The sequence below is a fragment of the Eptatretus burgeri genome, chromosome 17 (genome assembly GCF_056783735.1).
Source record: "Eptatretus burgeri isolate ZD-2024b chromosome 17, Ebu_testis_v1, whole genome shotgun sequence".
In the NCBI taxonomy this organism is placed as follows: domain Eukaryota; kingdom Metazoa; phylum Chordata; class Myxini; order Myxiniformes; family Myxinidae; genus Eptatretus; species Eptatretus burgeri.
In genome coordinates this window covers 49,242,633-49,270,630 of record NC_140977.1, presented here as the reverse complement: position 1 = coordinate 49,270,630, position 27,998 = coordinate 49,242,633, and the positions used below count along the sequence as shown (strand labels likewise).

Genomic DNA, 27,998 nt, shown 5'->3' with positions numbered 1-27,998 from the left:
CAGGAGGGGGGAAATGCTGTCACCTTGTAAGATACCATGTCATATCTTTACTCTGGGATTTCAATCTTTCCTTCCAAGTGAGGAAGTGCCAGCATTGTATTGGAGCTGGGAGAGGGAAGACAAGGGGGAGGGAGGCCTTCTGCTGGGCCTCCTCCAAATCTGCGCTACTGCGATTTACCATCTCACAATTGGGATCGGGCCAATTCCTACTGGTCTCTGGAGAATCCCTCTTATTCCTTTTGACGTGTTAAGAGGCTATTAAGATCAATCAGTGTGACTATCTGAGGGTCAATTTTGTATACTTTCCTGAATTTTATAATCCATGAATGTGGGACACTATCAAAGGCTTTTCTGTAATCTATCCAGGCTGTGGATAAGTTGGTCTGTCGGGGCTTACAGTTTTCGAGGATGGTTTTGTGTAACAATAAATGGTCTATTCTTCCATAGCATCCCCTTTTACATCCTTTCTGCTGTGCCTCTAAAGCTCCTTGTTGAGTGAGGTGGTCGTAAATTGCATCAGTGATTACACCTGTTAAAAGCTTGTGTGTTGTTGGTCGGCATGTTATTGGTCTGTATTTGTGGGGTGCATGGGTTTCATCAGATTTTGGGATTAAAAGAGTGTTTCCTTCTGTGAACCATTCATCCGATTGCTGTTCCCCTTGGTTGAGTTTGTTAAATGCTCGAAGGTAGTGAGGGCGGAGAGCATGTAGCTGCTTTAGCCAGAAGTTGGGAGTCCCATGGGCCTGGGCATTTGAAGTTCAGTGCTTTTGCAAGATGTTTTCAAATTTTTTGTCTTTGTCAATTGTCATTGGATGCATTTCGTGTAGATGTTGCTTTTTCTTTTCCAAGTGTCGTATCCAATCTGCTTCCTTGTTGAGTTGTTTTTCATCTTCAAATACAGTATACCTTTCTAGAATTTTTCTAGATCCTGTTTTTTTCAGGTGGAGTTGTCACATTTTGTTTCTGTTTCCCTAGCTCTCGGGAGAACTTTTTCGGATTGTTTTCATACTGTCAGTTTTGATTTCTTCTGTTGTTGGCCTCATCACCGTCCCCCCTACCCCCCCCCCCCCCCGCTATCTGTCGTATTGGGAGCTTATCATGGGCAGCTAATGGTTCTGGTCCATTGTTTTCTATGTGGTATTTCTTTTGTATTTACCTGATTGTTTTCTTGAGCTTTGGACATCTGTTTCTCCTTCTTGAATTGTTCTGCTTGACCCGTTTTCATCTTCAGTCGGTCTCTCTGCTTCTCAAGTCTCTGTTTCCGTTGTGGTCTCCCCAGTGTGGACCTCCATGTGTAGCTGGCAGGCTGACCAATCAATGAATGATTTGCTGCACAAGCTGCACTTATATGGCTTCTCCTCAGTGTGGGTCCTCAAGTGCAAGAGGCGAGCTGAATTCTGACAAAATTATTTACGGCAAACACTATGGCCTCTTGAATGGCCTCTAACCAGTATGAATCCTCATGTGAACTTGGTAGTTTCCTTTCAGACTGAATAATTTATTACATACACTACAAGTGTATGGCTTTTCTCCAGTGTGGATCCTCATATGTACCTGGCATTGTGACAACTGAATGAAGGATTTAATGCACATACTACACTTGTATGGCTTTTCTCCAGTATGTATTCTCATGTGCATTTGGTAGCTAGAATTATCCATAAACGATTTACTACAGTCAGGACACGGAAATGGCTTAGGAAATGGCTTATCCACCATATGAATCCTCACATGTTTCCGGAGGCTTCCTTTCCGAGTGAAGGACTTTCTACACACACTGCACGTATATGGCTTCTCCCCAATGTGAGTCCTCATGTGTCTCTGGTAGTTTGAAGATCGAATAAATGATTTTTTGCAGATATTGCAATTGTAGGGCTTTTCTGCAGAATGTGTCCTCATGTCTGCCTGGTCGTCTGACTTTAGAAGTAATGATTTGTTGCAGACATGACACGTGCATGCCTTCCCCCCACTGCGAGTCCTCATGTGTTTCTGATAGGCTGACATAGAAGGGGATGTTTTGAAACAAAAACAGCACTTGAACCGATTCTCGCCTGGATGTGTCCTTCATACACTGATAAGCAACTAAATGATTGATCGCACATGGTGCACATGTGTATTTTTTCACAAGTTTGAGTCTTTAAGTATTCCAGTGCATGAAGACTCTTCTGTTCATAACACTTGCAATACATGCCATGATTCTTCTTGTGTTGATGTAAAGAACTCTGGGTGAAGTGATGAATATTGTTGGTGTTGGACAACATCCTGAAGTTCGACGTCCATCTCTCTGAAGAGTGGTCCAAAAAAAAAAAGAAGGAAGAAGAGATATTTGTCACAGTGATTGCACAAACAGCATCTACACAACAGTGTGCATGAAAATAAAATTCAGGAAATTTACACTTTCATGAAGAATTCACTTGGAAGCCAATCACCAGTCTTTTACACAGAACATTTACTTTCACAAAGAAGAAACTCCAGCGTATGTGGTCCATTTCAAACTTCGTAATTCATGGGACAATTGATAAATGATAAGGAAAGTTTCAAGGTAATTGCAAAATTATGTTTCTCTGACTTTGAATAATTAGTAACAGCTGGCCACGGTGAACAATGAGGGATGCAATTTAAATCGGGGACTTGATTTCCAAAACTAAAATGGTGCTAAGCTATTAGAGGATGCAAATCTGTGTAAATGTTCATCTTCATTCAACTAATTACACTGGGCTGCATTTGAAATATTTTTTCAGAGGTCGAGGTTTTCTCAACGGTCCTTGTATGTTTTTTGCATGCTGAATTCAGAAATGTATCTAATTTCGCTCAATCAAGTCAAGTTTTTATGCTATCTCAATTTTAAGGAAAAAAAAAAATCAAATTTTTGTTTTTTTAATTAGCTTTTTTTTATTCAAAAATCAGACTTACATTGACAGAAAATGTACAAACTATACATATAATGACACACAAGTACACTTAATGTGGAAGAAAGTGCCTTCTCAATTACTTTAATTTCAATTTCAGAAAAATATAGATAAATTGTTGTTTTTGGCAACACCCAACTTCAGTCGCTCCAGCTGTCGCTGTTTTCCTTCGTCTTTTTAATGTTGAATTTCACATTAACGGTACTTGTGCATCATTTTATATATAGTTTGTACATTTTCTGTCAATGTAAGTCTGATTTTGAATTTTAAAAATGCTAATTAAAAAAACAAAAATTTTGATTATTTTTTTTCCTTAAAATCGAGATCGCAAAAACTTTACCTAATTGAGCGAAATGAGAACCAAGCTGAGATCGAAATGAGAAACTGAAATGAGAAATAATTCAGAATGCAAAAAGCATATGAAGACCGTTGAGAAAACCTAGACCTCTGAAATGACGCAGACCAGTGTTATTTCCCCTTTGGAGATGTTTTGCTTATGTGGTGGCCTTCAGCATAACTGGAGCGGGGGCTCCAACAGCCTTGACTGCCACAGTCATGTCAGATGTGAATAAATAAATAAATAAATAAATAAACAGACTGTTGCTATCAGACATTCTGTCCTTGTGCTGTGTATCACAGAAAAATCAATGGAGAAACTGTCATCAAATTTCAGTTTGACTTTCCAATTTGTAGAATTTGAATGATTAATTGAATCCAGCAGATCTTTGCACGTAGTGTGCGTGTTGCCAAGAACAGTGACATTCACAAATCCTTGTGGTTCAACAAAACAGTGTGAATGAGTTTTTTTCTTTTTTAATGAGCACATTAAAGGAAAGCATTTGTTTCCTTCATTCGTTCATTTACTCAAGGCCATAAAGAAAGGTTTTGTAGTAGAAATACTTGTGGCAACAGTTGGAAGAATTGCTCTGCAAGAGCGGGTCACGTACCCATTATATTACATGGTCCCGTATCTGAACAACCCTCTCACAAACCAGAAACCATACTACTCTTGCATGCAGCTGCGATTGAGAGACTGCAATGTTGGTTATGTTTCCTAAACCATCGTTAACACAAATCACAGCAAATCCTCTCAGAATACAATTAAAACTACTCTTAATAACCCTTTCACACCTTTCTAAAACCTAGTTTTGTCATTCTCAAAAGGAAAACGATTTTTGAGAGGAAACTGTGTATTTTTGAAAAGGGAATGATCTCCCTACGTCCTGGACATAAGAAATGCATACAAGGTGGAACGAGGCACAGAATATCCTCAGGAAAAGTCTTTCTTTACTCAAGTTTATTTATGCTCACCATCTGTGGAGAAGAAATCTTCACCCAGCTCTTCCTTCACTTGGTCGCCATTTGAAGTTGGAGCAGAGTTACCGTGGACACTTCTGTCTTCCACAGGACTCGTTTTACCTGCACAAAATCCAATGTTAGGGCAGTACGGAATGATTTTGAATACATCTCACATTCAGAATTTCAACATTGTTTCTGAACAATGATGGCAATTTATCAACTCGACGTGGAGATATTTGGATTAAAGTGTATCTGAAGAAGGGCATACACTCATCAATCATCATCCTGGTGAGTGGAGCACAATCATGGGGTTTACAAAGCAGTCTTGATCAATACAAAACTGTTAGTATGAATTGAAAGACTTCACAAAAACAATGACACCAAGTTGGCGTGGTGAAATATAGCTTGCTCAAGTTTTCTATGGTACGCAGCACAAGGACAGACTGTCTGATGGCAAAATCTTTGTCAGTCTGTTGACCCTTCCTCATGCATCTCTCACATGCATCTCAATTCCGTAAATATAAATAAATGATATTTGTGGTTGACTTGGGCTGGCAGGATGGCCTCAGTCCTTGAGGTACGCTAATTCACCTCTCAGCTGTGTAGCCTGAGTTTGAATCGTATTCGTAGTACGAAAATGAGTTCTGAGGCAAATTGAAATATACATATATATGAATGAAATATATTAAAATTGGAAAATATGAAATAATCAAAACTTGTGTGGAAAAAAAAAGGAAATTGGGAAAAATGAAAATTAAATCAACAATAAATTTAAATTTTTTTAACTTTGAAAATAATTAAATAAATTGAAGTTAAATTAAATATTGGGGAAAATCGAAAATATTTGAAAATGAAATAATTAAATTGAAAAAAATTGATTGTACAATATGCAATTGAAAAAGGTAAAAATAATAATAATAATATATTTTTTTAAAATCACATAACTGAAAAAAATATTCATTAATCAAACAAATATGCCATTCAATAAATAAATACACCCCCACCCCCTGTCCTATCCTCCCCATTGATTTCTAAAAAGCAAAAGATATACTTGTATCCAATTTGACAAAATAAAAAGTGAAACAAAACTTTGTCCCATTTCATCACTGATTTCTCATTTAAAAAAAGTTTTAAATTTCCCCATTGAATTAAGGAATGACTTGACCAAGTCTCTTAATAGTATTCTCAGAACATTTTACTGTCGAGGATTTTTTGTACGATTGTGAATTTTGTCTTTTGTAAATCCTGTGAATAAAATGAACCTAAAATCTCTTCTCCATTCAAATCACATAATTTACAAGTCCAAGGAACTGTGTCCAAAATAGCAACAATCTTAAAAAGCTCACTATTACATCTTTGGAATATAACCTGTTGCAAAATGAGATTTGCATCTGTAAATTCTAACAATATCACCGACTCTATTATTGTAATGATCTACAATATTGTTCCGGGCCGAGGTTCGGGGTTCACCACGAGGGGAAGTTTTGTCCCAAACTCCCAGTCCTGAGGCCAACAGCTGAGAATAACTCCATGGCCCTGTGGGTTATTAAGCAACCACGAACACTGATTGGTACTGCCAATTCTGGCAAGGTGTCATGACTTCGCATGTTACCTTACCTTTGGATGACTGCACCAAGCGAGTTTTGTGCCCTCACCATGCAACCAGATTACTGTCGAGCGATACAGTGGGTGTGCGCTGGCTAACCAGAGCAAGTCATGTGGGGTAAAACTTCCAGGCTAACACTAACGTGCGGACTATGCTGGACCAGTGGAAGAAAAGACAGATGAACTGGTCAGAAATGTCTCAAACCTTAACAAGCACATTTACTTAATCAACACACTAATTTATAATTACACATAAAGGACACATTTATACACAATCAAATGGAGCACATTAATTTGCCATCAAATCAAGCACAATGACAGGTATTTACAATCAAAGCAATGGAAGCACATTCAAAAGATACATAAGGAAAGTAATTACCTAAACACTTATGGAACCCACATAAGACAATCTCATCTGTCGCTACACACAGGACATGATGTGTAATCAATCAAATGGGAAAGATAGGCAAGAGTATGAGAAGATGAAGAGAAGAGTGAAGTTTGGTATGACTCAGGCTCACCCGGTACAGATAGTACAGGCTTGAATTAGTCCCAATAAATGGGGGGAGTGAATGGGGGAAGGGGGGTGGAAGGAGGTACTCAAGGTAAGGGTGTGTTGGTGGTATGTCAGTTTGATGTGCACAGATGATTATCAACAGCCAAGTTCATTGGTTGGTACAGAGTAGACGATCAGCATTCCATGGACACCCTTAGTGCCTCATTCAGAGATGTGTGAAGGCAATTAACCTCCTGCTTAGGCAGAGTCGAGTGGACATGCAACCTTCCATTTGGGTCAGGTTCGGTTTTTGGTTCAGGTCCGCATCCAGATCCGGCCCTATCCGTGGGGTACAAAACATAAACTGTTCAACTTGGCAGAGGTATGCGCTCTTCCGAGTACTATTCTAGTCGATAATTCATTTCAAAGCTTTTTGACCCATTTGTGTTCCAGTCTGTTCCAGTTATAGCATTTACCTATGATGTAATCTTCTTTTTTAGTGGAGTTTGAGATGATAATGGAATAATATTTTTTGGGATAGGAATTGTAGTCCTCGATTTGTCTTGTAAAGAACAATCAAAAATCATTTTTCTACCTTCACTTCCAGCTCACCATAAGCACTTGTAAAACAAGAAAAAGAGTAATCATAGATTGCAGACCTTCGCCACGACTTCTTTTGCGTGGTGTGTTGTGTGGTGTTTGTGTACTGGTGTTTATGTAATTAATAAGAGACATAATTAGAACTGCCACTTTATAATTGCTGGCAGTGATGACCAGTTCAGCCTTTTCAGAGAAGAGGATTTTTGAAGGTTTAAAAAACAAAACAATGTGGCTGCTGAATCACGTGACCGATGACATCACCAAAAATTTTTTCTGTGGACCATTTTATCCTCAGATAACCCTCAAAAACTTTCATACTGATTGGATTTAGTGTTCTTCATGTGCAATTATGACGCCATAACGATGGCACCTACGATGTCATAAAAAAAAATCACACTCATTCCCAATGAAGAGTACTTGCAACGTGCCAACTTTCAATTTTTTTCTTTGGTCGGGTTTCAAAGATAGAGATCCAAAGTTTTTTTCCGTTTTTCCAATATGGCTGCCACACCACGTGACCTATAACGTCATAATTATCATTCAAACGTTCTATATGAGTCGTCGTACCAATGGTGAAAATTTGTCTCAATCAGACAAGCGGTTGCGGAGAAAAACACGAAAGTTCTGTGCGGACAAGCAAACAAACAAACAAACAAACGGACCCAAATGCAATACTCTCTCCTTCAGCGAGTGTAAACATACTATGACATTATTAAAGTATTGGGACAAAACCAGAATTTGCATGGTTAATATCAAACCACAAAATCTTCCACTTTTGGAAGCAAGGTCTTGAACACTATCACTGCCATTTGATAACAGGCATAATATCGTACCATTCCTCGTTTCAAGGGTCTTTTGGCAGGACCTGTCAACAACCTTGGATGACCTACATAATTTTGAACCTTGAAATGACGTGTTCTGATCCATATGCTGAGCACATTCACCAAAGTTGACTTGGAAGGCCCAATATGATGGAAATGTTGTGAACCTCTGGCAGTAAGTCACCAAAGTTAGAGATCAATCAAAGTCACGGTCACAATTGAGATAAAATAACTCCTGCACAATCTGGAATCACACACTGCTTTGCAATGACAAAAAATTTCCATACTGCAGGTTGGGACAGTTCGTTATAAGTTTCAGAGTTGCTGTCCCAGTATTTCTGGAAATGCCATGAAAAGCAAGTCAAGGCAAACAAGGCAGACAATGACAAAAGTAATTTGCTGGACCCCATACTCAAGACAAAAAACACTCAATCCCATCATCCAGTTTCGTTACCTTAAACTAGCACAATGTTATTATGGATTCTTACCTTGTGAGGGAGAACCACCTGAAACTTCAGGTTCCACCTTCATCACCACTATAGGATCTGCAGAGAAACAAAACCCACTTTAAACAAAAGAACATCACACTATGCAAACACTTAAATAAATGCTAAAATGACATTACGTCGAGCAGAAAACCATTCTCGAACCTCATAAAATGTTTACTTTTGAGTTAAATAAATTGGATCACAGGATCAAATGATTACTACTGTGGAAGAAAATTAAATGGAAATAGCAAATGAGATGAATGTTTTGAATGTACATACAACTAAGATTTCTGTATATTTTAGTTGTCATTTAGGGAAATAATAAGGAAAGGGATAAAATATTGATATAACATATAATGCAAGTTGAACACTTCTGCAGGAACCTTCTCAGTCTTGTTGAAATACATGAGCTCATGACGTTTACTGATGGCATGTTTAATCGATGTTAACCTTGATTTTGTTTGTTTCGGAGTGTTGAGAGCAGTTGAACCAGGCAATGTACGATTTCGTCTCGTGAAGCTTTGGAAAGAACTTCCACCGAAAGATTGGACGATGGAGAGAACCCAGATTTGGGTGATTGGGCATTCAACACGTGATCATGAAACTACTCCCTTCCTGAGGAGATAAGATGAGCAATGTGAAAAAAAAATAAAAAAAATAAAACCCACTGAGAAGGTTGGACAAGTCAAACCACATGTGTAAACAAAGTCCTAACATCGCCGTTCTGTGATGCCAGGCAGGCCAGGCAAACATGGAGGAATGTCCTCAACCACACTCGCAGATTGCTGCGCTGCAAATACATCGTGAACTTGCTGTGGTTGCTTCAATGCAATCTCCTTCAACCCAGTGTTAGGCTCAAGCTCGTACTTGCCAAGATCTACCTTCTCTTCAGCTCAAGGAGTGCTTCGTGCTCTAGCTACACCCTGACCTGTTTATCTTCTGACTGCAGGTAGCATGTCTTTTCAATGTGTGACACATGCTGATGAACAGGCCATAAATTAAATGGAAACTCACTCACCTGGCTGAGACACTATTGAAATGGTCGTTATCCAGCATTCTTCTGATATGAGCAATCGCTGCCATTTTGATTGAACTTGTGTAATGTATTTTTTCTCCTCCAGGAATGGGTTTTGGTGATCATGTGTAATATAATTATTCGAAATTTTCCTTATAAGGAAAAAGGGGGGAATTGTGGAAGAAAATAATTATATTAATGTACTCTAAATTGTAATCATGGCTGGTGTTTTATAAATTTAATTTTATGCTATAAGTCGAATTGGCTGTCAGTGATGCTTCCCTTTAGCCAAGAGTCTCTTGCCCTAAATGTTGATAAAAAGGAATGTCTTGCTATGGAACAAAGTGACCTGGTTGATGACAGTAATTTTTGTTATGATTACATCATTTGCTTTTCACCGAGAAGACACGTATTGCAGTTGGAGTTCTTTGTTTAAGGTTTAACAGCCCCCTCCACTATCCCAGCAAAGCATTATAAGTACCAGAAATTGTAATCTTGTTTGAGTGCAAACATCTGTAGATGTATAGCATCACAAGTGGGTTGTACTCCTTGGTACTAGCCAAGTATCAAGTATAATAAAACTCTGATGTGATGTACTTTCACGTTGTGGTAGTGAATTAATCGGTGTCTTTCATTTGAATAATAGGATTTGCATCGAGTCGGTTAAACGGTTAATTAAAAGTGATAAAACAAATAAAACATTAACAAATAAATTCCACAACACTACCATTTTGAATATAAACAAATAATTTATGAAAGGTCATGAAGGACAAAACCTGAAACACACAGGATAATAAATAAATTTTTAAAAATGAAAAATAATAATTGATTACAAGGCTACAGTAAAGTGAGGGCTTAAAGACAAGGGGGAAGAAATAAAATCAAATGGGGTAGAAGAATTAAAAGAATGAAAATCAGGATATTATAACATCCTGCCGAAAGGGTGTTGAAAGCAGGACATGAGAAGAGTACGTCAAAGGAGAGATGACCATTTTCAGCCACAGGAAGAACCGTTGCATTAGATGACGAGCATTTGGCACAGTGTATGCACCCCAGGGGTGTCGGTAACATAGAGCGACTCAATAGACAAAGGTACATGAACCCTGAAGGTGTTTAGGACACACAAACCGCCTCAATGCCAGTCAGATTTTATAGAAACAGTGATGGAGCCCTGTGGACACCACCAGCAGTTTGGGAAATGGGTTAATATTAGAGCGTTGAGAGCATCTGCAGCATGACAAAAAGAGAATTCTAACCTTGGATTCATGAAGTGATGGAACCGTTGCAGAACCAAAGCCACCTGTTGGAATCTCATGCAGGACTGAGCGAGCAACTGAATCCGCAGTTACCAATCAAATGGAAGACCAAATACTGCAATGGAGTCATCAGGAGGAACCTGGATAGGATTTGTGTTTCAGCCGCTACTCTACTACTCTCAAATCCATCCAAGTGAGCCTTACAGAAAACTTTCCAATTACGAACAAAAACAAATGAACCAATTCCGAAATCTGGACATGACTCCTTTCCCTGACAAGTTGTAGTTCCTCGACTATACCACTGCCAAACTATCTATATCTCGCAATCTCTTTATAACTCTCTGAATCACAACTCTCTCAATGTCTCAACTGCCAATGTCCCCTGACACAGTCTCTCCACACCACACTCAGTATCTGTTGAACCAATCCACCTATCAGGTGAATCGCCTAAAATCCCAGCGAGTTTGAAGCAGCCAGGGGAGCAGATTGGATTTTTTAATCAGCCCAATCCCCCCCCCACGCCCAAACTTCCAGTGGAGACAGTGGGGAGGGGGATCTGGTGAATGAAATAATGTACACCTGAATCAAATATAGCACCTGGTTACCTTCAAAAACTTTTCCTGGTAGCAAAATGACGTTTAGCGAGAACAAGCTTGTAGCTCGAACATAAAATATTTTTTTCTTTTCACTTCAGCCAAATAATTAGAAGTAACCACCAAATGTTCATCCTTCCAGCCTGAGCCGCGAAGAACCGCTCTCTTCGTCCCATCCTTTACTCGTAACTGATTGGCTTGTGGGAACAAACCCTAGTTGAGCGAATGTCCGTTACCCGAACTCCGACATCAGGAGTATTTAACCTGGGGGTAATTACCCCCTTGGAGTGGTAACTCTGCATTTTGGGACTTTTCGGGATATTTCAGTAATTCATTCAACACGACGACACTCTTCTTATGGCACATCGAAGGTTGACAATGCTGCTGGAGCAAATCTGATCCAAAGTGAGGATAAATGTCCATTTAATGATGATGTTGTTGCAGGGATGGCCATCAAGTACAAAGGGTGTAACATAGAGTAGTTCTTTCATAAACAAACGTCGAGCACAAGTGCCTGGTCTCTGTGTATAATGATAGGACATGTGTCGAAGTGTGTTCGAAATAAATTAAAAGTGCTCCCTCCCTTCCGTAATGTGTCTAAGCCCCAATCATCCTTCCCTACTCATCCTTTAAAATGTTTCCCTTTGTAATCTGTCATATGTGTTCACTTTGCTAATGAATTGTGCAGCCCTGTAAATCAGCAACCCCCAGACAGAAGGCAAACATGGCACTTCAGTGACTGTGTGTGAAGGTAAAGGACAAGCCCAGGGAATATAAACGTCCCCGGGCTGGTTCTGGCTGCAGAAGCAATCCCATGCAGTAAGAAGTCAGAAGCCGTCCCACGCAGTCAGAAGCCGTCCCACGCAGTCAAAAGCTACAGACATGAAGGGGGGGGGGGTGGAGGAGAGTGCATGAGTGGAGTTGAGAAGAGCTGGGGGGGAGCGCAAGACAGCAGCAGTGTTCAGGGAAACAGTTAGACGGCTTGGGGCAGACCGCACCAGTTGAGCGAGCCGAGAGTCGACCGTTACAATTGTGGTGGAAGCTAAAAGAGATCGGGACATTGCATGGTTTGTGCTTCGAAAACCAAAGAAAAGATTTTTGTAGCTTTCCCGACAGACAGCATACAGCCCGAAGGACTATCCATTGCAAAATGAATGAACATCCAGATGGAAGATTTGACCACACGTCCACCTATGGTCAATCATAATATCATTCAGCACATACTTACCATCAAATAGTCAATCAATCAAATAGTCCAAATAGTCCATCAATCAAATAGTGATTTTAAGGAGGGGTAATTACGGCTCAGCTGGATAGCTGAAAGGGTAACAGTACCAAAAAATGTTTAAAAAAAAACAAACAAACAGTTTATCAAACACCTTACCCCACACAATCTTGAGAAAAAAGGACATGGGAAAGGTCTGCGAGCGGAAAATTTAATTTAAATTTAATTTAAATTTAAATTTAATTTAATTTAAATTTAATTTAAATTTAATTTAAAAGATAACGTAAAATGTCCAAGTACCGTACTGCAAAACGGAAGGTTTTTGAAAGTGCCAAGAAGGCGATCTGTGTTCTTTAGTGTTCAAGTATATAATTCAATATATGACTTTTGAATGACTTATGAATGCTAAATGAGGCCTTTTGCATATGCACTCTGTATGTGTTTACATTGAATTGGTTGGGCTCGCAGGGCACTTTTCACTAGCCATTACTAGTGCGAAATCTGTGATTCAAATAGTCCTTTAAACATAATTATCAGCATTTATATGAAAGAGTGGCAATTTCAAAATGGTTAACCATAATTGTTCTGCTCCTGAATACAAATCGAACTCAGGAAATACAGTATATGAATACAAGAAATATCCATGGATGAGAGGTGTTGAGTTCATACCATTTCATGTTAATACAATTATCAAGCAGAGGCGGTGGATATAACATGGACACAAACAGATGCTTCTCCTTTCACCAATATCTGCAAAAATATTGTATAATTTATCTTCTGGCCCTGCTACCAAACAAATTACATACTGTCGGACCCTGCCGTGGTGGAAAACTTGAAACCTTACTCAAGTAACTCCGGTCACAATACAGGTTGAATCATTTATTTAATACATGATCATGGAGAAAGACAATTAAGGCAATGTGATTGCTTTCTGGCTTGAAGTTCCAAATAGAGTTTCTTTTAGAGTGAACAGAAATGGGGTGGGTGATCTAATCACATGTAAGCGAATTGACCAATCACGTTCTGAAAAGAGACTTAAACAGAACATTTTCAAGAATGCGGGCATGACCGTTTCAAATACTTATCCTCGAGTACTTTCAAGCCTTATCAGATACTTGCATTGCTTCGCCGTCCTACCCCTTCACGACTATTATATAATGTATACTTCATTTCAACATAACAATGCCCTGTGTTCATCTGATTCATAGAGATTTATGACAAAGCAAATTTGTTATTAGAATTAAGCATTCCTGCATCTCACTGGTGCCAACCAAAGTAGCTTTATATAATTTAACTTGCCAACCAAGTGAAATAAAGAAAATATTATATTGTTACCCAGTTAACTAACACACTTTATCTATTGATTTATAAAACAACCATCATGATGCAAAGATCCACGATCAAGTATATTTTAAAGTATCAGAGCATCAAACATAAAATAGAGGTACATATTTCATTTTAACTTAGCATGGACAAAGAACGAGATCTTTCACCAAGCCCAGATGTGCTTGGGCCAGTATGGGGATTATACATTCATTATTATTTTTGCCATATGGTTTGAAAATCATCTGGTTTGAAATGTTCGCTTTGAGTAGTACAGTGGTGGTGTTGAGCATTTACTAGTGGATTCAGGAAAGCACTTTCTCAACATTGAGAAAGGCAAACAATATATTAATCAATGATCCTAAGTTTTAAAAGATGTGTTGCAGTTATATGGAACTAACAAGCCCACAGTATATTTGAACAAAGATTCTATCCGACTCACTCGTGGTTTGTCAAGTAAACATTGTAACTCACAAACTGCAGGCAGTCCACTCTAAAAACATAACGAGTTTGGAATTTCTTTTTGTCAGAGACCTATTAAGCATGTTTTATGCTTCAGGCATATTAAATCATTGTCTCAACTTTGTCAGTGCCTTTACTCATGATGTTTTCTGGTGAACCATTCCTTATATGGTGAGAAAGTGACTTTAGCCAATGCTTGACAACAGACTTCATACCTCCATGTTGTTTAAAAGCATTTGAAAGCAAATAAAGAAAAATGAGTCTGTAATTTGTGAACAAAGAGCACTTATCCCAATATGAAAAAAAATTGTTTCAGCATAATCAATTCAGAAACACCAATGCTTTGCGATCCACAGAGCTTTCTATCACCTTATATATCCATGTTCACATTTCACAAGATGGGATTAGGTATTTTACTTCCACACTGCTGTTCGCCGATTCGCCATTCGTAGACCCCACATATTCACGGTTTATAATATGCAACCTGCTTCAACATTCACAGCACTGTGCATTGCGTTTTCGCAGTTTTTTTTTCTCAGGCATATTTGTGGTTTTTCACAGGATTTTTGATTTTCCATCATGAATCATGAAGCACCAGAAACCTATCCCTCCTCCCCCCGCCTTTTCCATTGAAACAAAGCATTTTTCAGAAAATAGTGGGGTCTGACGGTATAATGGCACACCCACAGCCCACACAACTCCCATTCTCACCCCCACTTCCCCCGCTCCCAAACATGATTAATAGTAAATAATATAATTTTTAAAACTTTCCCTGACCATTGCCAAGTCCCTGATATGACCTTTCCATCGGTGTTGAGAAGCTTGAAGATTTGAGTATAATGCGCCTGTCTATGAACCTTCACGCCTTTCACGGGGGCATATCATCGGGAGCTTTTGCAATACAGGCTGCAAAATAATTTTTTGGCCAAGTTCATCAGAAAGTTCTCCCAATCTTTTGTTGGCACAACCCTTCCTCTCAGGAATTTTACGAAGTATTTTTGGCGTCTTTAAATGCTTTGTGAGCCGTTTCACGCTACAATCTTTATCTGAGACACTTGACACACGTCCAGGCCGTCCCAATGAACATTGTTACGAGGGGTTTCTGCACATGCTCACTCAGCAATTTGGGGTGGATTACGTCATTTTGAACGTCGCATATTGAAATAAAATAAGGCTGTCAAATAAAAATAAAAACTTTTCAGAGGTTCACCGCCTTTTACACCACCTTATTTAACACGATACATTAGTTATTCGTGACATCCTGAAAAACAGTAAGTTCCCTGTTTAGAATGATTTTCAATTTTGTTTGACTGCCAGACAGGCAGATGGAGTAAAGAAATTAAAAAAAAAATATGTATATATCGTGACGTCCACGGGACTTGAACAGTCCCGCCAACGTAGAATGAGCCGAAACGATGGAGGCGGTTTATTTTTTATAACCCAAAGATGGCGGTTTTAATCGCTCTCCAGCAAACGGGCCGAGGAAGGTGGCACGAGTCGCTTTTCACCGAGTTAATAATGTTTATTTCTCTAACCAGAAATAATAATAAGACTCGGCAAGAGGAGGGATCCGGGGCAATTCGACGGGATGGTGGTGTATGTTCGGGCGTGGGGAAAACAACAATTCCAATGGATGTACAAATCTCAAACCCTCTTAGGTGCCAGGTAGGTACACACACACACACACACACAACGTAGCTGATGGTCAGGCTTTCCCGTGGTGTCGACTCAACAGTCACTGGATTGGCGCCGGACGAGCTGGCGTTGCGCTCGTCTGGTGTCGACCTCCTGGTGTAGGCCCAAGTCCGCTCACAGCCGCCAGGGAGCCAGTTCTGGCGCCAGGATGCGAGCAGGAGAGGGAGGCAGGTCCGCCCGCCGTTCGGTCCCGTACTCCGAGCCAGCAGAACTCCAGAAACAACCGAGGTGAGGCACAGCAAGGCCACGAGACACGACGAATCGAGGAACGAACCAGCGCAATGAGAGAGCACGCTCCGAGACCAACAGCCTCGACCAGACGCTTTCTTTTTATGACTCTTCCTCTCCTTCTTTTCCCGAACAGAACCTTTTTATACTCGAGTCCTCGTCACTTCCAATCGAGCCCTTTTATTGGCCCTCTGCCGTCGCCTTCCACCAATCATGATCACGGGGCGGAGCCATCCGCAGCACTGTCCTGTTACGTCAAGGCAAGCCTACAGGGAATACTAAAAGGGTTTACGCATACACACTTACCCTAACCCGTCTCCTTATCTAATTACGTGACAATTATCATTTCCCCCTTAAAGAAATGGACATTTACTAGACAACTTATCACCACTGAATTGCTACTTATTACATCGAGATCCTGGGACAACTCGAACAGCATGGCATACCTAATTTAACATCCTAATTACCCTTTTAATGCATACCCCCCCCCTCAGATGTAACACTGCCCCCTCCTCTGGTACCGCAGCTCCTGCAAGGTATATCACAGGCGCTACCGTACCAGCCTTAACACTAACTGACTCACACCTATTTAACCTAACGAAATAAAGTAGGATGGACAATGGGCAGCGAGCCGCAGCTAACTTAACTATCCTGCTTAATGTACTACCCCTTATGGCCTTATCCTCGCCTAAACAATCATTCATTTTTTAATTTTTTTATTTTATCACATGAGAGCACTGAGCGAAGTTGCACTCCATCCTCTGGGTCATCGCTCTTGTCCAACGCTCTTCCAGTGATCTGGGGAGGGGAAACAAAAGGTTCCACAAAAACACAACACTTATACTTTACATTCCTACTCTAAGCCTTAACGACACTATTCACGGGATATTTAGACGTGACCGCGTCCCCCAGTGGATGCTAATAGACCCAGCGTTACCTGGGGAGCCAATTTTCAAATTTGCTTGACCCCAAAATTATGCGGACATGATGCCCTTGCTGCACATGTCAAGTTGTGTGGGATCGAGTGGGACTCACACATCTTCACAACACTCACACCATGGTCATCATCACATTTCTCGGTCATGGTCCCCATTTTAATGATGCAGGCTGAATCCCGTCATGGCCATGGGGTGGGTTACCACAAGATGATGGGGGCATCTCAGGTGCAACCATGCCCACAGGTAAGCTTTAGTCCAACCCAGACGTTTCTCCGCCCCGCTCCCTTTGATTCCCACCCCCCTGGTAGCCATCAGCTCTAACCCCGTACAACACACTGGAAGGGGTCTCACTGGCTCCTCTGGCCTTCCTGGGTCGCCAAGGTCCTACCCGCCTTGGTCGCCCAACCAGACCCTCTCCCAGTTGCCTCCAGACACTGTCACCGTTAGCCACCAGGGGTGAATCTCGTTGAAGGGGGTCGCAATTCCCACTCACCGTGAGCCTCAGCAATCCCTGCGGACAAACCCATCATCCCCACCCATAAAACCCACATGACTCCCCCCACCCCATCGGCCTTACATGTGACACCTGCATTTCTAACACTTCACCGACCATGACCTTCCCTGTTACCACACCATGTCCAATAAAAAATAAATGTGTGCACCATACATTTCACTTCTTAACTTGAAACAACTCACACAGCACTTCTCACCCGATCCACGCACCAGCCATTGGACAGCCACTCGTGCCTGCTTTGTTACCAATTACCCACTGTCCCTATTGTCACTCTAAAACCCAGCAGAACTTACAAACCCATGCCAATTTTCCCACAATCACTATTTTCACCAAAGGAGGGCACTTCGCCACAATCTCACCAGCCGAGCACGGCCCGAAATGCTCAGCCCGATCTAGTCTCCCCGACCCCCGACAGTGATCTCCGAACTCGACCTATGAAAGGGCACCTCGGATAGACCTGGCGGTTCAGCAGGAGGATTCATCCTCTCCGAGTCTAAAAGTCTATTGGAGGGTCCCTCCATCGCCGGGTACCGGCAATATCGTTGCACGTGTCCTCTTCGCCCGCACCAGAAACAACTCCCCATAAAAGGTCCCCGTGGGTATCTGTGTAATGTCTCTTCCGGTTCCGGACCCCCTCGACCATAATCGAATTGCTCTATTGGCTGAGCTTGTCCCTGCCGTTGTGGCGCACCTACTGCCGAATTACCCTTTATCAAACTTGACAGTTTCTGGCAAATTTCCTGAAACATTTGGGTAATGCCAATTTCTCCCAGCCCCCCTCCCTGATCCCGAATCTCCGCCTGTCGGATCGTCACCGATGGCCTCTCGGGCACCCGACCCGGCCGCCTCCACGAGGCCAGCCTGGCCGCGCACTCGGCCGCTCGGTGCACGGTGGGTGGATCCTGTAGCTCCACTAGCGCTCGGACCTCAGGGTCAGGAAGAGCAGCTAAAAATTTCTCTAGTGCCAGTCTGTCCCATGCCTCCACTGTTAGGTCCCGATACGCGATCCTGACTGATTGGTAAATGTCCTGTGCCAGCTCCTGCACTGTCTCGCCCGACTTTAATCTGCGGTGCTGGAGCTGGGCCCGCACCAGATCACAGTTTGCTGCAAACCCAAACCGACGGCTCAACGCCTCGCAAATGTGGGAGCTGGTCAACATCCCTCCGCGATCACATTTAACACATCTGCGGCTGGTCCCCGCAACGTTGCTCCCAAATTCCCTGTACGTTCCCGCTCATTCCACCCGTTTAGTCAGGAAATACACTCACATTGCATCAGAAAAGCTTCAAGGCACCCTGACCCGTCAAAATTTACCAGGGGGATCACTTTTCCGGTGGCCCGCTTCCCAGTTTCTCCCTTGTCCGAATCCAGCCCAGGGATCAAACACCCTTGTGGCTGCGTATCCAATTTCGGAGCCCCCTGTGGCCAAAGATGTTTTGTGGTGAGGGTCTCATGGGTCAATTTTGCCTCCTGTTCCAAACGTTGAATGGACCGATTCACCTCTTCCCGCAGGATCTTCTGGGCCCGCACAACCTCCTCCAAGGCTCCGTCGCGAGTTTGTAGCTGCTCCTCAACCAACCCGGACACTCTACTTACAAAAGACGGCTCTACCAGGCTTTTATCCAAGTCTTCATCTTGGCTCATAATTTTATCTTGTTCGTCCAAACGAGCCTCCAATCCTTTTACCTCCTCCGCCAAATTCATCCCTTGCTTGCTCAGCTCTCCCCACTCTTCTACTTGCAGCTGCATACGAGCATCCACACAGGCACGATGACGTTCCAGGCCTTCATCCACTTTATCAACCCGAATGTTCGTTGCATCAATTTTATCTACCAATTTTTTCCGTATATTTTCCCCCTCCAATGTAATTTCTACCTTTGTTTCCTCCAATCTATCCTCGAATTTACTTTGTATTTCCCCCAATTTAACATCCACAATCCTGCATTTCAGTTTTCATTTTCTCCATCTTTTCCCCCAATTCATCCCTCATTAAATCAATCCGTGCACCCAACTGATCTGTCATTTCGGCCTCCTGTGCCGTCATTTCTGCCCTCTGTGCTGTAATTGCACTCATTAAACTTTCCAACATCGTCTGGATCGACATCGCACCGGTTTCCGGCGCTGCCGGCTCCATTACAGGCAATGAAGCACGGTCCACGCTCGGAATGGGGGAGGTTCCGATCCTACCCCCGTCTCTCCCTTCTTCCCCAGACACGTGGCCTTCCTCCTCAAACATCTGCACATCCGCCATGGTGCAAAAGTCCCGTTTGCCTCCAATTAAATTTAATTTGAAAAATCCCGCCAAAATTTTCCCGCGCTCGCACGCTTTTCTGTAGTAATTTTATATTCCAATTCGTGGCGAGATTTTAATCCTGGTATATTCTCCCAATACCAAATATAATTTAGAGGGGTTCGAACATCCCACTCCTGACACCAATGTGACGTCCACGGGACTTTAACAGTCCCGCCAACGTAGAATGAGCCGAAACGATGGAGGCGGTTTATTTTTTATTACCCAAAGATGGCGGTTTTAATCGCTCTCCAGCAAACGGGCCGAGGAAGGTGGCACGAGTCGCTTTTCACTGAGTTAATAATGTTTATTTCTCAAACCAGAAATAATAATAAGACTCGGCAAGAGGAGGGATCCGGGGCGATTCGACGGGATGGTGGTGTGGGTTCGGGCGTGGGGAAAACAACAATTCCAATGGATGTACAAATCTCAAACCCTCGAAGGCGCCAGGTACACACACACACACACACACACACACACACACACACACACACACACACACACACACACACACACACACACACACACACACACACACACACACACACACACACACAGTAGCTGGTGGTCAAGCTTGCCCGTGGTGTCGACGCAACAGTCACTGGATTGGCGCCGGACGAGCTGGCGTTGCGCTCGTCTGGTGTCGACCTCCTGGTGTAGGCCCAAGTCCGCTCACAGCCGCCAGGGAGCCAGTTCTGGCGCCAAGATGCGAGCAGGAGAGGGAGGCAGGTTCGCCCACCGTTCGGTCCCATACTCCGAACTCCGAATTGGCACAACTTGTCAATTTCAAAGATAAAGTACTGCTAAACTGCACCCTCTTGTTCCGATTCAGTTTCCCATTTGCATTCTACAGTGTTCAAAATACAACATTCAATTAAAATTAATGAGTTCCTCAATTATAGCCTGACATCTGAAGACATAGACAGACAGACAGAGTGAACCAATTGCTCAATAAAATAAAACACTGCTGTACATGCTGTGCATAATAAAACACTGCTATTCATGAATAACTTGAGACACAATGAAGTAATATTACATTCTTTATGCAATGATCACCAATTCCATTACAATCTCATGGAAAGAAAGTTGATTAAATTTTCACTGATTGTCGGAAAATGAAATTAATAATTATTGTTCGGCCGAGGCCTTTCATTCCTGATACGTGAAACACACTAAAACCATTGCCTACAGAAAAGACTTTTTGGAATGCCAGCACATTTTCCATCCAATCATCATGTGACTTTGTGAAACAATTCTCCATGGATCAGTACTCCTATGTTGAAAGTTTTGTATCAATCACTCAAGCGGTTGCGGAGAAAAACAATTTCAAAGAAAGCGACAACAGTACTCGGCAGAGTGCATACCTCAGCCAGGCTGAACAGTTTGTGTTTTGTATCCCACTGATAGGATGGATCTGTATCCGTACCTTAACCAAAATCTAATCGGCTTGTTCTCTCCACTTACCCAACTCATCCACCAAGGTTTGTCATAATCCATCCACAACCTTTTGAAATATGCTACGTCTCGTTTTTGGCCCATCTCTCAATTGTGAGGAATCACATAAACAAAAAACTAAAAAAAAAATTAGCGGATCCGGATCTTCACCAACATCTAACCAATTCCTCCTTGTCACACACCCAAATGGTCCACCAAGTTTTGTCAGAATCAGTCGATTACTTTTTTGAGATATCGTGCTGCATATCATTTTGGCCATATCTTTCAATGGTGAAGTTTCAACTCAAAAAATTCCAGCATCCATGTCCGGATCTGTATCTTCACCAAAATCCAATCAATTCGTCCTTATCACACACCAAACCGAACGAAAAAAATTTAGTCCGAATCCGTCCTCAGGGTTTTTTGATATTTGGTTCACAGACAAACAAACGAACAAGATGTCGTGCAGAACACAATACTCACAAAATCCGTAAAACAAATTTGACCTCAAAAATAATTGGTGGTTAAATTCAATGACCAACTAGAGGGGGAGCACTCGGGAGAGTGCAAAACCTCCGCCGCCAATACTGCTGGGTCACTCAAGTGAACCTTATATCTTATTCATTAAATATGATGTCAACAGTGCTGACAGTTATAGTTCTTTTTTCCAACATTTTGGGGGGGGGGGGGGCAGGGGGTTTGAAATCACTCAAAACATGTAGAAATGCAAAAAAAAACATTTTTTTCTCGAACAAATTTTTGGGGGAGGGGGTGGGAAATCACTTAAAACATGTAGAAATGCAGAAAAAAAAATTTTTTTTCTCTAAATTTTTTTTTGGGGGGGGGGTAACAATTTTTTTTGGGGGGGGTTGGAAATCACTTAAAACATGTAGAAATGCAAAAAAAATTCTCTAACAATTTTTTTTTTGGGGGGGTGGGGGGACCAAGTCCAAAATTTAATGGCATGATCCTTGGACCATACCTAACCCCCCCCCACCCCCCCACCAAGTTTCGACGAAATCCGTCGAGGAGTTTTTCCGTAATACTGTTCACAAACAAATAAACAAACAAACAGAAAGGGGTGAAAACAGTAACCTCCATCCATCTTCGAAGATGGTGGAGGTCAACAAGTGAAATCCTTCAATACAGCGCGTGTGGTGAAGTAAATGAGTACACTAATGTTAAAATATTCAATTTATGCTTTTCAGTTGAAAAACGATTAAAAAGCATACTTAATATTTGAAATGTAAAAATCTTGTTATTATTGTGATAAGCACCTTTATATATAACATAAGGAATGAAATAGTTCGATACAGCGTGGCAGGCCGTCCTGGTTTTACATCATTCTTTTGCGGCCTCTTGCTTCTCGCCTGTACATTGCATGACTGCCTTGCTTGTGATGTGTGTGTAAGTAATAAATGTCCTTGTGTGAAATGTATCCCGTTCGTTGCGTCCTCTTCCCCCCATTGGAAATGCCATCTTGCATCGTGGAATGATTAGTGGGTTTTAAACACCCGTTTAAGAGAATCGGATCCGGCGAGGTCGGCGAAAATACCCGCTCGGTTATCGTTGAGAACGGAACGGACCGCTTAAGCGGTTCGTGTCCCAAGCCGACCTGCGTTGAGGTACGGCCCCTCAGTAGGTTAGCCGCGCAAGTACTTCGGTATATCAACATCCGGCGAGTGACCCTATTTCGCACGGGGAGACTGGGCTGTGGTGAGGTTAAACCCCCACCCGTGACTGGTTTCTGGCAATAGTTCCAGGAGGGTCATGACTGAATTGTCCGTCCGGTGGGCGACGCGGTCGCTATTAGTCGAAATCGGCCGATCGCACACTGGCGGGCGCGAATTCGTAACAATATGTATTGACTGTGGCTCAAATGTGACCATAAAGAAGTGGTGTCAGGCACAACAAATCCCACCTATTTAAGGCATAAAGTTATTTTGGAGATCAAATTTAAATTTAGTGTATCCTTAACGTGAATGTTGATTATAAGGAATATTTTAGTCTTAGTTTGAAGTCAATTAAACCATTTTTGACAAAGTTATGACCCTAAAATGATTTTGACCTTTTCGTGACCTGACCTTGACCTTGACCTAATTGGACCCAAAAGTTAATGGGGTCATCTGAGGTTCATTTCCCACCTGTGGTACAATTTGACAGTGTTTGAGCCAGCCGTTTTCCCGTAAAGTTGTATTTTCGTCACCATGTTTTAGTTTTAATGGAAAATTTGTAATTTTGACCGATGACCTTGACCCCCAAAACTTCAGACCCCACCGATCTTCACAAATATGCATTTTTCACTCTAGGAATGGGTATGATTATTAGTGACAAATAGAATAAGGTTCACTAAAAGCTTAGTTTGAAGTAAATCACATCATTTTTGACGAAGTTATGAGCGAAAAACGATTTTGATCTTTTCGTGACCTTGACCTTTGATCCAATTGGACCCAAAAGTTAATGGGGTCGTCCAAGGTTCATTGCCCACCTGTGGATTAAATTTGATAGTGTTTGCGAAAGCCGTTTTGCCGTAAAGTTGCTAGCAGACAGACAGACAAACAAACAGACAAACAAACCAGAGGATTATAATATCCCGCTCCCTCCCTCCGGGGGGTGGGATAATAACACTTCTCACATTCCCTCCTTGGTCACATTTGACCATTCTTCACCCTCTCCCAGGCTCACCGAATAGGCGAGCCTTCATTTGGCGGCTGAGTTGACCATCCCTCGGCTCCCGCTGCTGCCAAATGGGATTTGCGAATGCCGTAAACCCCCAAATGGGAAGTCCCTGACTACTGGTGGCCTGGGCCATCACCTACCATCTTCATCCCTAATTACTATCGCATTTATCACATCAAACTGTATTACACAAATTTCCCTCATTCAAAGTATTGTTTAGGTAATTCGACAAAACACTAACTGCAACAATATGAAAATGTAATAAAGTGTAAGCGACCAGCAATGTGAACACTCAAGGTGTGGTTTAAGCTCCTCCAGTGCAGGAGTCGCAGCTTGCGCTATAAGACAAAAGCATGGGTTAGTCATCCGTTCTTATATGGTGGGGGTATTGGAAGCCTCGTTCCAGGTCCCTGGGGTCTGGTTGTGATCCCATATGGAGGTCCTGGGTGTCTTTCTCCGTGTGTAATTATTATAACGGCCTGAACGAGGGGTGAGGCTTCACAACATTTCAACCAACCTCCCCAGCCCTGGATTATGGATCTCCACCATTAACCCTCCTCGCGATCCATTCGCCCGTTAGTGAGGGCCCTCTGAACTTCTCTCATCTGGACTACTGCCCGGTTGGTTATATTAGTAGGGTCCGGAATCCAGATGCAACATTCTCCTTCAATCCTTCAATCTTGGAGTGGTGGTTTGGGATCCTCGAGTCCCCTATTCAAATCCCATTTACTGCTGAACCAACCCCAGAGGGCTGACTCAGCCCGTAACTAGAGGCACCGCACCAGCGGCACAGCTATGCCCCAACCAATGATGCAACCAACAACCAAGAAAAGCAGCACACCTTCTACATTTGATAATACACATATCTTCTATTAAAATTTTCGATTTTCTAAATTTTCGATTTTCTCCCACCGCTGCAAATCCTTGGGTGTAGCATGTTCTCAGCACCTACTTCTACATCACCCTCCTTTTGCTCGTGCAGCTCACCTTTGTGAGCCAAATGAGCAAACACCATTTGGGCAACCACTTTACCCTTACTTGAGAACCAAAGTTTTGTTTCTGTATTATAAAAGCAATCTATTTTTCTCCCACTTGGCTCTTTCAATTTTCTCAGCTGCCTCCTGTAGTGCTGCACTGTCGTCAGTAGTCGGCGCCCTTTCCTCATTTTCTCTTTATTAGCACTTTGCTATTTCTTTTGGTTTTGCTGCAAAATCGGCTAAAGTATTTCCTTTTGAGACTTTATTGTTGTGGGGGGCTGAGTATTGGCAGCGAGCACCACCGCTAGAGGGAGCAGTAGAGTCGGTTCCACCGAACACACCGGAATTTGGGTCGTGGCCCTCGGATAAATCTGGAAGGCACAGGTCTCTTACAGGACCATGAATCGCCAATAATTCGACCGTGTGGGGTAGGGTTAATTGCCAAACTTCAATATACCTAAGTACCCACGCGGCAAAGCTACCGGGGAATTCACACCCTCAATAGAGGAATTGTACTTATAATAATCAGGGATGTGGGGAGCATAAAAAGGACTGGCCCGCACCAGACACACACACCCCCAAACATAAATGGACCCTGTCGGGTCTTTATTGATACCCCCAGCTCGGAGGGAAGGTGAGCTGGAGGTGAGAAGCTTCCTTGGACCGTCCCGCCTCATGTGGCCCTTGACGATTCGGCTCGGCGGGACTCGAACCTGCAACTCGATACCGCTGCAAGCACCAGGTAGTAGCGTCGGTTGTCAATGGAACCCCCCCCCCCCCCCACAGGCGCTCGGCACGTATGCGCGTCAGAAAGGCCGATGGTGGAAGGAAGCCAGAAAGGATGTCGTTGTTGTTGGTGAATACAAGAAACCAACTACAAAACAACTCACAGCACACATACACCCTATTCCCACCAGACATAGGGGAAAGGGAGACATCTATCCACCTTTATTTAATAAAATAACTGAGCTATGGGGACCTCAATGTAAAGTACTCCTGGCTGCCAGATTGGTACACAGATCAGGTACCCATGGCCCCCACTGCCAGCCATTCCTCCCAAAAAAAAATAATAATAATAATATAAAATAAAAAATCATTTATTTCCCTCTGTTTTATAACACCTCTGAACATTCAGAATAGCCTGCAAGCCTTCATCTCACAATAGTCTCAAGGTTCCACTCAACACATGTCCCCAATACGTTACTTGGGTCCTGCACAGCTACAACCTTGCCTTTGGCACCTCATCGCTCTCGGTAGCCAGTACCCCCAAAAGGACCAAGACGTTTCCCCTGCAATCATTCACATAGTATTCCAATAATACCTCTGGCAATTTGAAATTGCGCTTTTGTCCAAACAATATGACACCCATCCTTTCAATAACGTTAATCTTTAAATGAACAAATTAATACTCCTTGCTTCACTGATGGAAACTGGTCTGTGATGTGTTCAAAATCAGTAATTACACCCAGCAGAGCAAGCTCACAGTCTGCCTTGAATTCCATTGACTATTTGCTCGACCTAAAAGATTATTTAAATGGTACCTCTGTTCAGGGCACCCCCATGAATAGAGAGCTTGCAGGTCTGGAAGTTGTTCTGGGTGAGTGGTGAGTTAATGTGAAGGCCGAAGACATTATTGTACACTACTATAGATTTTATAAACATTACACTGAGGCTCCACTAAATTTAGAGACGCGACTCCACGGAAGACGCGTTAATTTTACCTTTGTGCTGTTCATGACGGCCATGTGTGTTGTTAGCGGCTGCTTACAATCTCCTCTCGCAGCGATTATAATTTACAAATGAAGAAACGAGCACCTATCAGTTGTGTGATATATTTTCAGAACAGTGCGAATGTTTTAACAACATAAAAAGCTTCACTGAAAATTAATCTTTTAATTTTGACTGTGACAACAACGATTCATTCATGGAATTCTCTAACTCAGGTAATTTACTTGCTTGAAGGTAAACTTAACTCGTAGCCTCGTGTTGTTTCGGTGGTTCGGGTGGCGGCTTGGGCTGCCCGGGTCCTGAGTTCAAGCCCCGTCGGCCACTCAATTAATACACCAGGGAGTTGACTCAGCCTGTCATCCCTCCCGAGGTCGGCGAAATGAGTACCAGCTCCAGTGCATGCACCGGTAGAGGGACACCGCATCAGCGACACAGTCGCGCTTCAAGAAATGATAGCTCTCCCGGCAGCTGAGCTGCCATTCGACCACAACACATCGTACAACCCGAGACACCATAGTATTCACCTCAAGCTTGGATCACCGGTCTCTTTGGCGCTTGAGAGAGCTCGCCCGAGATCATACCTCATGCCTGCGATAACCCGCCAACCGTCTCCCAAGGACATCGCGAGAACCCAAACGCTCGCAAACCAACGCTATTAGACTGGACGTCCGATTCTCGTCCATCCGAAGGGGCGGATATCCGTTAATGCGTCACCTGGTTGCGAATTGAACAGCATGAGCAGAAATCTATATATTATGTATGCAATTTGTATTTTAGTCTTCCAATCTCGCTTAAACGGCTTTTATGGTTCGTCATTGTGACAATGAAATAAAATTCTTTTCAAATTAAATCCAATGAATTTATCTTGACAGATAGAGGCTCATATAAAGACAACAGACATGCTTTTCTGTCCGCTTATGTACAGAAAGCTTGATCCCGGCAGGCAGCGGACTGGTATTCCCTCTTGACAAGGCCCGCAATGGCCGCGTGTTCAAAGAGCACCAGCCCTGCCCGCAATTTCCCCCAAAAGCATTTCCATTTTGTTAAGTGCGCAGCTTGCCGAACGTCCTTGTCCTGGCTCTGGGATGTCTGACATTTAAGAAAGATCACTATCACAGATCAATCATCATGAGGTATTTGCAATGATAATATCTCACAGTTAATTAATTCATCAAATCTTGCAGGAATTCCATCATTCACACCCAAGTTACCATTGTTTCATTCAAGATAAGCAAGGAATCTTTGCCTGCTTGAGTTGACCAAAAGGTTGCATTGGGTGGTTTGCCATTGCCTTCCCAGCAGTAGTGCAGGCAACGTTAGCATTCATTTACCAATGTCATTCCAAGACAAGCAAAAGCACAACTCTTCGCAGCTACGGCGGCCGCGATGATTACGAAAACGCGTTTTAAAATCCCAACTGACGTT

General features: G+C 42.5%; 1 long non-coding RNA gene across 1 annotated transcript; it reads right to left on the bottom strand.

Moving 5' to 3' along the window:
- Window positions 1-1,055: 1,055 nt before the first annotated feature.
- Window positions 1,056-27,485, bottom strand: LOC147010049 (uncharacterized). The gene is made up of 4 exons (XR_015052717.1): window positions 27,098-27,485; window positions 8,216-8,272; window positions 4,218-4,325; window positions 1,056-2,281 (listed from the first exon to the last, which is right to left on the bottom strand). It is a non-coding gene; the product is annotated as an uncharacterized LOC147010049 (long non-coding RNA).
- Between the last annotated feature and the right edge of the window lie 513 nt (window positions 27,486-27,998).